Source organism: Lichenostomus cassidix, chromosome 9, assembly GCF_008360975.1.
Source record: "Lichenostomus cassidix isolate B80296 chromosome 9, HeHo_3.0, whole genome shotgun sequence".
In the NCBI taxonomy this organism is placed as follows: Eukaryota; Metazoa; Chordata; class Aves; order Passeriformes; family Meliphagidae; genus Lichenostomus; species Lichenostomus cassidix.
Genome location: NC_139490.1, coordinates 11,494,600 through 11,507,116, shown reverse-complemented (window position 1 = coordinate 11,507,116; position 12,517 = coordinate 11,494,600). Strand labels below are relative to the sequence as shown.

At 44.5% G+C, this 12,517-nt stretch overlaps 1 long non-coding RNA gene across 1 annotated transcript; it reads right to left on the bottom strand.

Annotated features, from left to right (window-relative positions):
* Positions 1-1,453: 1,453 nt before the first annotated feature.
* Positions 1,454-5,647, bottom strand: LOC146433275 (uncharacterized). The gene is made up of 2 exons (XR_014854031.1): positions 4,126-5,647; positions 1,454-4,006 (listed from the first exon to the last, which is right to left on the bottom strand). It is a non-coding gene; the product is annotated as an uncharacterized LOC146433275 (long non-coding RNA).
* Between the last annotated feature and the right edge of the window lie 6,870 nt (positions 5,648-12,517).

Genomic DNA, 12,517 nt, shown 5'->3' with positions numbered 1-12,517 from the left:
GCAATAGTTAGGGTGATGGGAGATGTAAAGGCCTTGGGTAGGTTTTCCTGGTTGGGGTGTTTTATGGACACCAGGCAAATGAAAATCAAGACACTCACATGGAGAGAGAGGTTTAAAGGACTAATCTCTGAGGTGTTGTTTTTCAGCCAGTATTTTTTCTAAGAAGCACTGGTTTAAAATAATGTGGTGTAGAATATTACTGATATTGTGTGTGCCTTAATTTAACTGCCCAAAACTTGTGCACAAGAAAAGTTCATTTTTCTATTCTTCTACAGGAATCTTAGTCCCTGAAGACACATTTCTTTTAGATGGAAAAAAATTCTGTCTCCCCTGTGATGCTGTCCTGACTGATGGAAGCTGCATTGTGAATAAAGGATGTTCTCAGGTGCAGCATTGGAGTTTGAAATGCTAAGGTTCTCTGAAAGGGAGATGTCTCTATCTGTTCTGACAGCAAATTGTTTACTACTTATTGGTGTGGTTTGCAGCAGGAAGGGGGAAAAACTGTGGCTTGAATAATTCACAGTTTTCTTAAGCTTTTGAACACTGACATTGTGTAATATGTATTTCTTATCCACATTATAAACAAGTGGCGTTAATGTACTGTTAGGAATAGAAAGTGAAAACACTCAAATACACTGAATATGCATTTTTTTTAGGTTTTGGATTCTGATGTTGCAACAGTTCAGCTCAAGGACGCAGAGCACACAGAGGTCAGCGTTTGTCCTAAACATCAAGACACTGCAAGGCATAAACTTGGTTCAGGGGCAAAATTTGACCCAACCTCCTCATACAAAATGTTTGAGAAAACCCATCACAGAATGGGTGGGTGGTGGCATGAGGAGGAAAGAGGTTGTTCTTCTCCCTGCCATGTCCTTGCCCTCGAGGGGTTCTGGATCTCTACAGTTAACTATCTTGTCATTTTTTCTCCTCCAACCAGAGAGATATCCAGGTGTGTTTGGGGAGGCAGAGTGCCATGGGTGTCCCTGCTTCCTGCTCAGCTCCTTCTCACAGAAGAAGGCACCTGGGCAGTGCTATGGCAGGTGTAGCCACCGAGGTCGCTGCTAACTCAAGGCAAACAGAGCTCAGCAGCAGCCTGAGTGTTTGTAATTACCCTGAGGCCATTAGGAGAATATGCACAGGGCTGTCCAATTATGTCATTCTCAACACAGTTCAATAAATATTCTTAATCTAGTAAATAAGCCTTTCATCATGTAAATGTTAGGATAATGCTCCTTCTGTTGAAATTGTGTTGTTGATTTTGGTGCTTGTCAAATCTCACCTACCCTCTGTAAATGACATGAAGCAAAATCCATGAGACCACAGATCAGAGCTGCAGAGCTCACGTGTTTTTAGGGACTTCCTTAAACCCTGGCAGGCTACACCCCAATTCCAAGCCTAAAGACCATTGAAATCCTAAAGGAATAACCATATGTAAACATTAAAGTTGACTATATTCAGAACTGTGCTATTTAATTCATATTGCAAAATACAATAACAGACTTCAGCACTTCAGTGCATGTGATGCCAAACTCAAAATGTTAATCTTTTCCAGTGGCCAGGACAAATCATGCACCCCATATCAACCCCCAGGATCATTAGTAGTTATTAGTGCACCAGATACTTCAACACCACAGAGATAATTATGCTGTAATGAATGAAAGAAAAAATTCATTGCACGAGGAGAATAATCACATTCCCAGTACTTCTTAAGAAAGCAGAGAGGAAATTACTATCTGATGCAAATTAATGGGATGAAATTAATAAGTGTCAACCAATAAAATACTCCTCCAGTGGGACCAAACTGCAGGCAAGTAGCACAATCTCTTCTTCGCCCTCCTCCAGTGCTCCAGGGAGGCCCTGCTGAGGAGGTACATGTTGAACAGACTCACAGCCCACCAAAAGGCAGGCAGCTTGAGCAGTACCAGAGTGATTTCCACCAAGGTACCCTTGCAGGCAGTGTCTCACATAAGCAGCAGAACAAAACTGGATCCATGTGTCAGAATAAATTAATGTAATAAAAAAATCCTCTGTAAGGTATGACAATGTAAAGCTCCTTTTGCAGACATGTCCAATGTGCATCCAGCTGGGAATGTGCTGGTGACTTGCCAAGAACACGAGGAGGAGCTATTGCTGTGTGCATGGATCTCATTAGCCTATTTGCATAATTACTCTTTCTTAAGTGTTCACATTTTTAAATGTATTGTAAGACTAGCTGTCAGCTAAGCTGGAAACTGTGAGGCAGTGACAGTAGAAGAATTTAATTCTACTTACAAAATACCCTATTGTATGTTTAATAAGATATAAATGTTTGTTGGTTTTATGTGATGTTTAGCAGCTTCATGGTGTCTCTCAAGTATTAATTAATTAATAAGCCAATTATGATCAGGCTGAGAACAAGGTATAATGTGCTGGAAACAGAAGAGGCTTTGATGGCCCAGAGGGACAACAGGTCCTGGATTTATTGTGCTTTTTAATAGAGCTGCTTGCTTCCAGATTCATTTCATCGTGCCTGTGCTAGTAACAGGGGATGCTAGTGGTGATCAAAGATAAATATATCTATTTAAAACTCTCCTTAACAAGCCAGACTAAATGGTAATGGGCCATGTTGTGGTCTGGCAGTCATGCCTTGTCAGCCAGCAGCTTCTTAGGGGGAATGTGTGTGTATGAAAACAGAGGACTCTGATAAATAACTTCTGTGATGAAATTATAGTGTCTTTACCCAGCCCAGCCTTGCATGTCTTCAGTCTGAACTGCATGCCCAGGAGGGAATAAACCTCAAGGCTGAGCTGAAAGAGAAAAGAAAGGAACAGAAAGAAGTTTCTTTCATAGAAAGAAGCTGGGGCATCTGTCAGTGAGTTTTACTGAGGCACAGTGTCAGTAGGAGCTAACCAACTTAACCATTTTTAACACCAAGATGTGAGGGACAAGGAGCTGTCTTGTGGCTATGCAGATGTAAAATCTACAGCTGGAAGTGAAGCTTGGGCTCTTTATGGCTCTTTCAAGTTGCTCCCAGGGTTGCAGGGAGCAATCTGACAGTGCTTATCCACCCCTGTGAGTGAGCAGCACCAGCCCAAGCAGGTGCACTCCCTTTCCATGCTGCAGCCTCATAATCCTTCTCCAAGGACACATTGCCAAGATTTTTTAAGATCCCTGCTGTGAGCTGTTTCCTCTCCATTAGGGCTGTTTCTGCTCAAACAGCAATGGCTAATGACTCCTGTCCCAGCCCATCTGAATGTTTTAGCATCTCAGTTACTTCACATAAAGCTGAACCCATGAAAATTAATAATTGGGTACTTTTTGGCCCTCTTAAAAGAGGTCCCACTAACAATATGATTTTAATCAAGTTTGAAAAAATCCCCAAGTTTCCATCCTTTGCCTGGAGAACTGTGTGTGGAGGCATGGAGAGCTGTCATCCAGTGGTTGTTTTGGATAAGGAGATTCAGGGAAATCCCCTGGATCTGAAAAAGCTTTGAGTGACTCAGAGCTGCCTGCATTTGCACTCTTAATTTTACTTTGAAACACTAGAGTGTAAGAAAGGGGAGAGAGAGCCTGGTCGCTGCTTGCTGAAAGCAAATGATCAGACCACACTATGGACTTCATCTTCAGAGGCCTTTGGGAAGCTCTGTGTTCTGACAGCTGGAAATGTTGACCCAACCAACTTCCTCCAAGCAGGAGGAGGAGGATTTCTTCTAACAATACCAAGAAGACAGTGCTATGGCAACGATGAAATCAGTCTTGTTTCTAAGGCTGTTCTGTTCCCATGACAATATCACTGTAGCGCATCAAATTTCGATTTCCAGTTTTCCAGGACTGTAGATTCAGGAATATTACACTGATACATGTTTATTAAGAGAAAGGCTGGGACAAAGCCTGGGAAACAAGTGAAATATGAAGAAAGCCACCAAGATTCCTGGGAAGTATGCTGAGATTACAGCTGTTGAGCCCATGGGTCATAAACTTGAAATTAGTGGTCTGATTCCTTAGCCAGAAGGCAGAGAATGTGAAGCTGTCGAAAGCAAAACAGTCACCTGTTATTAATAAATCACTTTATCCAGAAAGACGCAAAGTTCAGAATGGAATTGGTTTGGGTAATCAATGACCCAGATAATATCTCACTTTCCTGACCTCTTCTGGGCTCCAGTGGAAGGAATAAAAATCCTACATCAATTCCCATTTTCTTCTGGGCTATGGAAAGAAGAAGATCGGGGAGGAACAGTACAACCTGTACAGGAAAGAACCACCAGAAATACAGTCCAGCTTTTGCAGACAAGACACTCGTGGAGTTTCTATGCTCATACAGAAAGAGGAACTTTATAGTGTGTTTGACCTCAATCAAAACTTTAATCAGAGCTTATGTTGAGGTTGAAATCCTAAAAGGATTTCCACTGGCCCCACTGCAACTGCAGGTACATGACTCCTCCCACAAACTAGCCTTGGGCTCATTAAACATCATTAGTTAATGATACAAACAAGTTTTCATTGCTTGTAAGTTAAAGATCCCCAGGCTGAAGTTCAGCTGCTGTATATCTCTTAGTTGACTTGCATCTGCTGAAGATTTAGTGCATAAAGAATATTGATCTGTCAAAATATCCAGAATAGATGTAGGATCATGGTAATTGCATGTGTCACATCAAGTGTGTTGCACTGTACAAGTTGTTAAATTTCCTCCTAATATATTGCCCTGTAAATCCAGCATTAAGTTACTGACCCAGCTTGTAAGGTTTTAAATCTCAGCAGTGCAAAGCTCACTGTGGACATGCAAATTACTGTTATTAAGGATAATTGATATTAATACTTGAGGCAAGACTCCTGTCCTCTTGTTGCAAATAAACACAGGCTTTTCTCTTTTGTGTGTGAAGAATATTACAGTCTTGCACACAAATTTGTCTGCAAATTTGAAACTCAGGTCTCTCCTATGACACACTGAATACCTCAGAAGAATCCCAAGCAAAGACAGAACCAATGATCTGTGGCTCTGTGGTCTGTTATTTTAGGTGTCACTGACCTGCAAACAAGTGAAGGGCTCCTCAGTGCAAGAAAGACAAGTTGCTACTGGAGAGGGTCCAGCAGAGTCCACAAAGATGATGAGGGGTCTGGAGCATCTCTCTTATGAGAAGAGACTGTGGGAGCTGGGCCTGTTCAGTCTAGAGAAGAGACAACTGAGAGGGGGATCTCATTAACATATATATGAATATATATATAATATATTAAAAGATATAAATAATGTATAAAAATATCTCAAAGGTGCTGGTCAAGAGGATGGTGCCAGACTCTTTTCAGTGGTGCTCAGTGACCGGACAAGGAGCAATGGCCATAAACTAGAACACAAGAAGCTTCACCTCAACATGAAGAAGAGCTTTTTTATATTGAGGGTGCCAGAGCACTGGAACAGCTGCCCCAGGGAGGTTGTGGAGTCTCCCTCTGCAGACATTCCAAACCCACCTGGATGGTTCCTGTGTTACCTGCTCCAGGTGACCCTGACTGGGCAGGGGGGTTGGATTGGATGATCTCCAGAGGTCCCTTCCAACCCTAACAATTCTGTGATTCTGTGAAAACTGTTTTGAAGAATAATGTGAAAATTTCGTTTGCAACCACATAAGATCTAATGACACGAACCACCAAACAAGCCAACAGCAGCAAGAAACATATCTTCTTTCTAAGGTTTCTCAGAAGCTCCTCTTATCCTATCTAGGTTGTTTCACTACTGATTGCAGCTGAATTAATTATTAGGTACTGCACTGTAAAGCTGTGATTGCAGTATGTAGTAGAAAATAAATGCAGAAAAATACTGCAGAATTAGCAGGAACTCTTTGCTTTCAGAATCATGGGAATAATCAGAAAATGGAAAATTTTGTATTTAGAAGAATTCTTACAATAACACATAAGCATAAAAACAATTTCCTCAGTCATGTGATTTATTACTAACAGGCAGCAGTCAGGCTCATTGAAGCAGACAGACTGGAGGGCTCCATTCCAGCATCCACTGCCTGGCGATTGGCACAAAAATGCAAGGCAAACACAGCTGCTCCCTGTGTAAGCACAGCCAGGGATGGCTGCTTTTGAGTGCCAGGGGGAATTTAATGCTTTTAATGCCTAATCACCGTCTCCTTGCGGGGGACTTGGAAATAGCTCTGAGGAACAGAGGAAACCTGGGGGCCAGTTCATATCTGCCCCAGGGTATAGGAGGTGTGGTAAGGACTATGCATCCAGTGGGGAGAAGTCATTAATAGAGTGGTTCTTTCCTCAGGACTTGTGAAATAACTACATGAATAACTGTCAAGACTTTGCAGATGCAGTGGCCACCTCAGTCAGGCTTGAAGTGTGCAGAATTAATGCAATTCTACACACTTGTCTGTGTCACAAATTGCTGGGCCAAATTTCAGTGTCTGAACTAGCAGCCTGTGGCTAACAGAGATTAGTTATTGTGTGGAAATGTAAGGAATCAAGTATTGCCAGGTGTAAAGTTTTGCAAAAGGGTGCTGTGGAGGTGTCCCTGGTTTCCTGGAGGTAGGCTGGAAGTGAAAGTGGTATGTTACAACCTCAGTCTGAGAATAAATGTTGTCTTATTTCTAGTAGGTGTATGCCAATTCTGAGGTAAAGATCACTTTGGGAGAGAAGCCTGAAACCATTTTGCAATGAATAGAAAGTCCTCTCAGGTTATCATCAAGCACTTCTACAGCTTGCTGCCAAAAGTAAGTTCAGAGAAAACAACGCATTTACTTGTGCCCCCTGTTTTATTTCATGTCAGTGGTGTTCTGTTGGGAGAAAGTGTTTTTCTGTCAGCAGCTGTAACATTACTTCACATTTTGACAACTTCAGGCAACCTCCCACCATGCCTCAGGTTTAACCTGAACAGCTTGCTTTCAGCATCTTGTAACACCTCAGATGACAGGGTGGCTGTGGTGCTGCCAGCAGCTGCACAGTGGAGTTACTCCACGGTCACCTTCTCAACTCCAGTTTAATTAAAAACATCATCTGCATGCCCATGTGCCAGTTCCACATCCAGCTATGACCTTTGCTCAGCAGAGCCATCAGAAACGTGAAATAACCACCTCTAGCAGCAGAGATCTTCAACTCTTGTCACTCAGTCCATAAAATAGCTGGTGCTGGGACAGATTTTCAGATTTTATACTCTCTAGACATATTTTTGGGTAGAAGAAACCTCGGGCTGAGCAGTGTTATTGCTACTGCCATCAACCATCTGTTCTGCACTTGGGAAGCACTTACAATGCCTGGCTGCTCTACGGGCTGCTGCAGAGCATGTGGTGATCACTGGCTACTCAGCACCTCTGACAGAACAGGTGAGGCAGAAAACAGCAGGATAAATCTGAAGTTAGAGAAGTCTTAACCTAAGGGAAGCAAAACCATGTCAAGGTTTTAGAATTGGAATTAGGGCATTTTACAGGTGTCAGGCACCCACCAGGGAGGTCTGATCCTGCTCAGTGGAGCAATGGAGGCACAAATGCTGTCAAGGCAGACCATTGCTCTTTCTGGCAGATAATGGTGAATGTGACAATCTTTGGCAGGATGTCTCCTCGCCAGAAGTCCAGCCTTGCTGAAGAACTCAAGTAAGGTTCTCTTTTGTTTTCTTCTGGAAGCAAATCAGTAGCATGTTTTCTTGAAGTGTGATTGTCCCAGCTAGTGCTGCTGCAGGTTGATCTTTCCCACCTTGCCCTCCTCCACAAGTGATCCCCCTGTGCATTCTTTGTGGAGACCTTCCTTCCAGTTCCCTTACAGCGATCCCTGTGCATCAGGAGTACCAGCACCCCTCACCCAGACAGAGCCACTGCCTCTCTCCAGCACAGCACAGAAGGCAGCACTAAATGAGGCTGAAGGAAAAGCGCCAAGGCAGATGCCAACATTTACAAATAGCACCAAGCCCACCAACTCCTTCACGGTTGCTGGTGCTGTCCTGCAGCCTCACAAAGCTGAAAACAGTGTGGCATAATCTGGGGGTTTAACCCCAAAGATGCTCCTCCAAAGGAATATTTGCTCCCCTAAACATGATTCTCACTAATTATGGACATTGCATTCTAAGCATAAAGAAGACATGATACCTTTCTGAAAAAGCAATGGTTAATCATTCATTAATTATGAGGTGGGAAGGATATTTCTCTGTCTCCTGACTGCCACGGATTTCAGGGTTTGAAAGTGGTCCATGCAGTGATATCATTGTTAGAACAGGAAGTGGCCGTGGCCTCATCTTTCACCTCCCAAATCCCCATCCTCCAGTGTCTGCTGGAGCTGATCAGGTGAGTTTGCTGAGTGCAGTCATGGGGCGTTGCTGCCTGCTCTGAGCTTGGTTTATGGGGTTGTGAGTGGGAGCATATTGCTCTCAAAGGTGCTGATAAATCAAACCTAATTCCTCAGGAGCTGTGAAAAAAATATACCAGAATGGGGGTTTGAATTGACTTTGATACTCAAATTTCAGTGCTGGGAGGTTTTTTGTGGTGTTAGGAGAGCTTTGAGTGTGGTAGCTGATGTTTCTGGAATGGGTGCAGAATTGGAATCACGTCAAAGGGCAAAATACAACAGTGACCACAGAATCGATTTGCCTGCCATTACTTAAAAAAATAAGTCTATCCATATGCTGCAGTCATGGAGCAGCCAATAGCAATGCCTTTTAACCAAATATATGCAAAGATAATTATCTGTTTGTGTACAAATGTGCTCGAATCCCTGAACTGTTGAGCAAATTAGTAATGTAAAAGCAACACCAGCTTAATCTGGGTATTAAAAATGTAGCTGCAGAATAAAACAAAAGAAACAAACTGCTGCAGATGAAGGGTAGTTAAATAGCTCTGCAATATCTTAAGGCAAAAGTATTTGTCTATGGAGTTTGAACTGTTTTCTAGTCTTCTTAGAGAGCCCAAATGCAAATCCTAAATGCAGAATCCATCTGCAGCACTAAACCCACAGTACTGTAGCTGTAAGCGGTGTTTGTGTTTTGTGTTTCCAGCAGGGAAGGTTGAGCTGCTGCCTTTGCTGTGAACACCTGACCCTTTGGGGCCTGATTCAGTTTGTTGGTACCACTCTGCTGTTTTGGGTCCGTGCTGCATGGCCATCATTTATCAGTACGTGGTTCTCACCATAGGATTTTATCTTGACTGGTATCACTTGGCAGGGAAGAAAGGTCATAGAGGGCTTCAAGTTTACCAAAGATGTGAAAAGCTGTGTAACTACAGTCAGGGCATAGATTGGTTGTAGAGACCTTGAGAGTTGGGAAAAAAGTCCAATGATACATCTTCATGTCTTCCAAAAGAAGAAGGGGAGCTAGAAGGGGTGAGTGCTGCCTAGCTGGCTGGTGGAGGCCTAGAAAAAGGACTTGCTGTAAAATGGGGCTTTGGGGGAGCTGGGAAGAAAAAGCCTTGAGAAAAGTCAGTGTCTCAGGCAGGTGAAGGAGGATAGTTGAGGAGAAAATAATGTTAAGTATTACCAGTATGTGATAATCCCCTAAAAATTTAATATGTTACAAGAAAAAGAGTGAAGGAAAATTGTGTATGGATTTACTCTGGGTTTCCTCTCCTGGTTTCAAAAATATGTGCCTCCAGAAGATGAAGTGGTGGATTTAGTGCAGAACTATATATTATTGTGAGCACAGAGCATATGAGGGTCAGATGTATTTATTTTGAAATACATATATCAAAATGAATTCCTCTGAAATTCAAAGTCTTACCTTGCCTGATTTCCATGCCTAAAGGAGAGAAAAGCCTGTGATGATAATATCACTGTTCAAAACCTCTCCTTTTCCGTTTGAGTTCTGCAGAGATGATTTAGCCTGCTTAGCTCTCAGAAACAGAAACCTCATGGGCAATTGCAGCTTTTTGCTCATGCATGAGAGGGCAGGACTTTGCTTAATCTTAGCAGAGTTGACTTTTTAGGAATTTTGTTAAAAGGCAGGTCCTAAGCCCATTTCACAGCCCACTGATCCCCTACAGAGGACAAGTAAGACCACAAAGAAGCTGCAAGTTGTTGGGGAAGATGAAATAGGAAAGCCTTATAGATATGATTACCTTGCAAAAGATGCTGAGGATATGGAAAATATGAGCGAGACTGAAATGAAGACAAGGTTCGAGTTGTAGAGTAACTAAAAAACAATGGTATGGCCACGGAAGGTAATCCCCCTTCTTGATAGAACAATGCTCTCTGCCCAGGCAAGTCCAAAGGTCAGAGCAGACCCTACCTGCCTGGTAGAGATCCCCAAAAGCAGTTTTTTTAAGGTTTGAAACAGGACCCCGTATGGTAATGTGATGATTCTTATAGGTTGTATGTAAATGCTGTAGAGTTTGTAGCTTGTCTTAGATTGGTTAAAGGGAATTAGAATATTCAACAGAGAAGATGATTTATTGCATTGTAAACAGCAAATCGCCCTCTTTTACTCTCTTTTACTCTCTTTTACTCTCTCCTTTTTCTCTCTCTCTCTCCCTTTCTGCTGGCCTGTTTAGAGCTGCATCTTGCAGCTCGGCAGGCCTCTCACACCCACGCTATTTCGCAATACACCCTCACGTTCTAAAAGCCATCTTTAGAGATCTCTTGTCCCTATTTTATCCCCATAACTAAACCCCATGGAGTCTATTCTTACAGCAAGTAGCCAGGCAAAGATGGACAGAGGACTTTACAGCTGACAAATCTGAACATGCATCTCTGCGTTTTATCCCTGTTTGGCAACCACCCCTAGGAGAAAGTAAAGGGCAATTCCCTTGGTTTACCATCCATGTAGCTTAGCCCCCTCTCCTCCCTGGCATTGGGAAAGGGGCCAGGAGGCCCTTGGGAGCTGTTGACCCATCCTGCCAGAAAGTTTTAGGATGCTCAGTTCCTTTCTTTCCTACCTCACACCCCTGCAGGAGCTGCTCATTTAGGCGCCACAGGCAGGAACTCCAAGACAACAGCAACCTGCCTTGCCTCCCCTTTTGCAGACAAGCCAACCAGGAATTTTCCACCTACTCAGGCTTTTACTTTTACTTTACCTTTTCATAAAGCTAAGGCTAAAATCAATGATTCATAGAAAGAGCCCATAGGATGTAAGTGATAAAACCAGGATGTGGGTAGAAAGCCTGCTCCAGTCTTCAGAAAAGCATTGAAAGGGAGGTGGTGGGAGAAGAAATGGAAAATTTGCTTGCAAGTGCTTCCAGACTACCACAAACATCATCCCAGACAATGAAATAAAAGCAGATGTGGCAAACAGGTTGGTGCTGCCAGGGGTGACCTTGAATGGTGACATTCTTGACTATTTCTAATGGGATTGCAGGGAGGAGCAAGGCTGAACAGCTGAACTGGCACACAAAGCTGTCCTCAGATAAAAGACAATTTCAGACAAGATGAGTTAGGGTTCTTACATTTTATTAAGTCTTTGTGTTACTTATCACAGCAGTTGCTAGTAAGGCTTCATGTCAGCTGTTGCAAACGCTGGACAGTGACCAGAGACTCCATGCCTTGCTTGAGCAGTTCCTAGCAGCACATCTGTTCTGGGGTATCACACCCTGATCTGAGGAACTTGCACCGAGTGGAGATATGACGAAGTGTGCTGGAAGTTAAACCAGTATTGGCAAAAACATCAACACTGGCAGCAGCCAAACGAAAAGGATTGGTGGACAGAAAACAAGCACCGGCAAGGCCTATCCCAGCAGCACTAGTAATCTTACTGCAAGGTGTAAGTGCTTTCAAGACCTGTAAAGGGAAAGTAAAATACAAGATGAAGATATGATAAGCACTTATATTTACTCCTGCCAGCATGATGATATAGAAAAGCCAGGGATGTGTCCCAGCCCCGCGGCTCACAGCCAGCAGCCAGGAGCTGCTCTGGGAGGCACACAGGGCCTTAGCCCATGTCACTCACTTGGTCAGAGAATCTTTCTCCATAGCGAAGCATTGTCACAAAGTGCTCACAGTTGCTTAGGAGCAAACGATATGGCACCACCTTGTCAATCCATCGCTCAGCATGCCGGATAATCTCCTCCGCAGGAAAAGGAATGCGGTACCAGTCATACCTGTTGACATATAGAGGGCCCAGTGCTGGTAAAGTGGCCGGTCGATCTCGATCAGGTCCCCAGGCTCGGGGTGGCAATTTTCCTGTTCCATCTCAGGATGGTGCAGTCAGGACACACACGTGTAGCTGTGCCGTCTGAGCGCAGGGCAGAGCGGAGCGGGGAGCCGTGGGCTGTGCACAGACACCTGCCGGGAGCGCAGGCACGGAGGGTGTCAGGCCGAGCCCCGAGGGCAGCGGCTGCAGGAGCGGCGGCCCCGCTCCGCCCGCCCCGGCTCGGGGCCGCTCCCGCTGTCCCGCCGGCCGGCGCAGGGCGAGCGACGGAACGGCCCCGCTGCCACCCAGCGCATCCGCCGAGGCCGAGGCCGGGCCGGGTGGGCGTCCAGCTGCTGCCGCCCTGCCCGGCTGCCCCCGGGGGTGCCCGCCGTGCCGAGCGTGTCCCCAGGCTCTGGGACACCTCCGGCCGCCCGGCAGAGCCGCGCCCGCCGCCCGCAGCCTCGACGGGGCCGCATCCTGCTGGCAATCGCCCGCTCG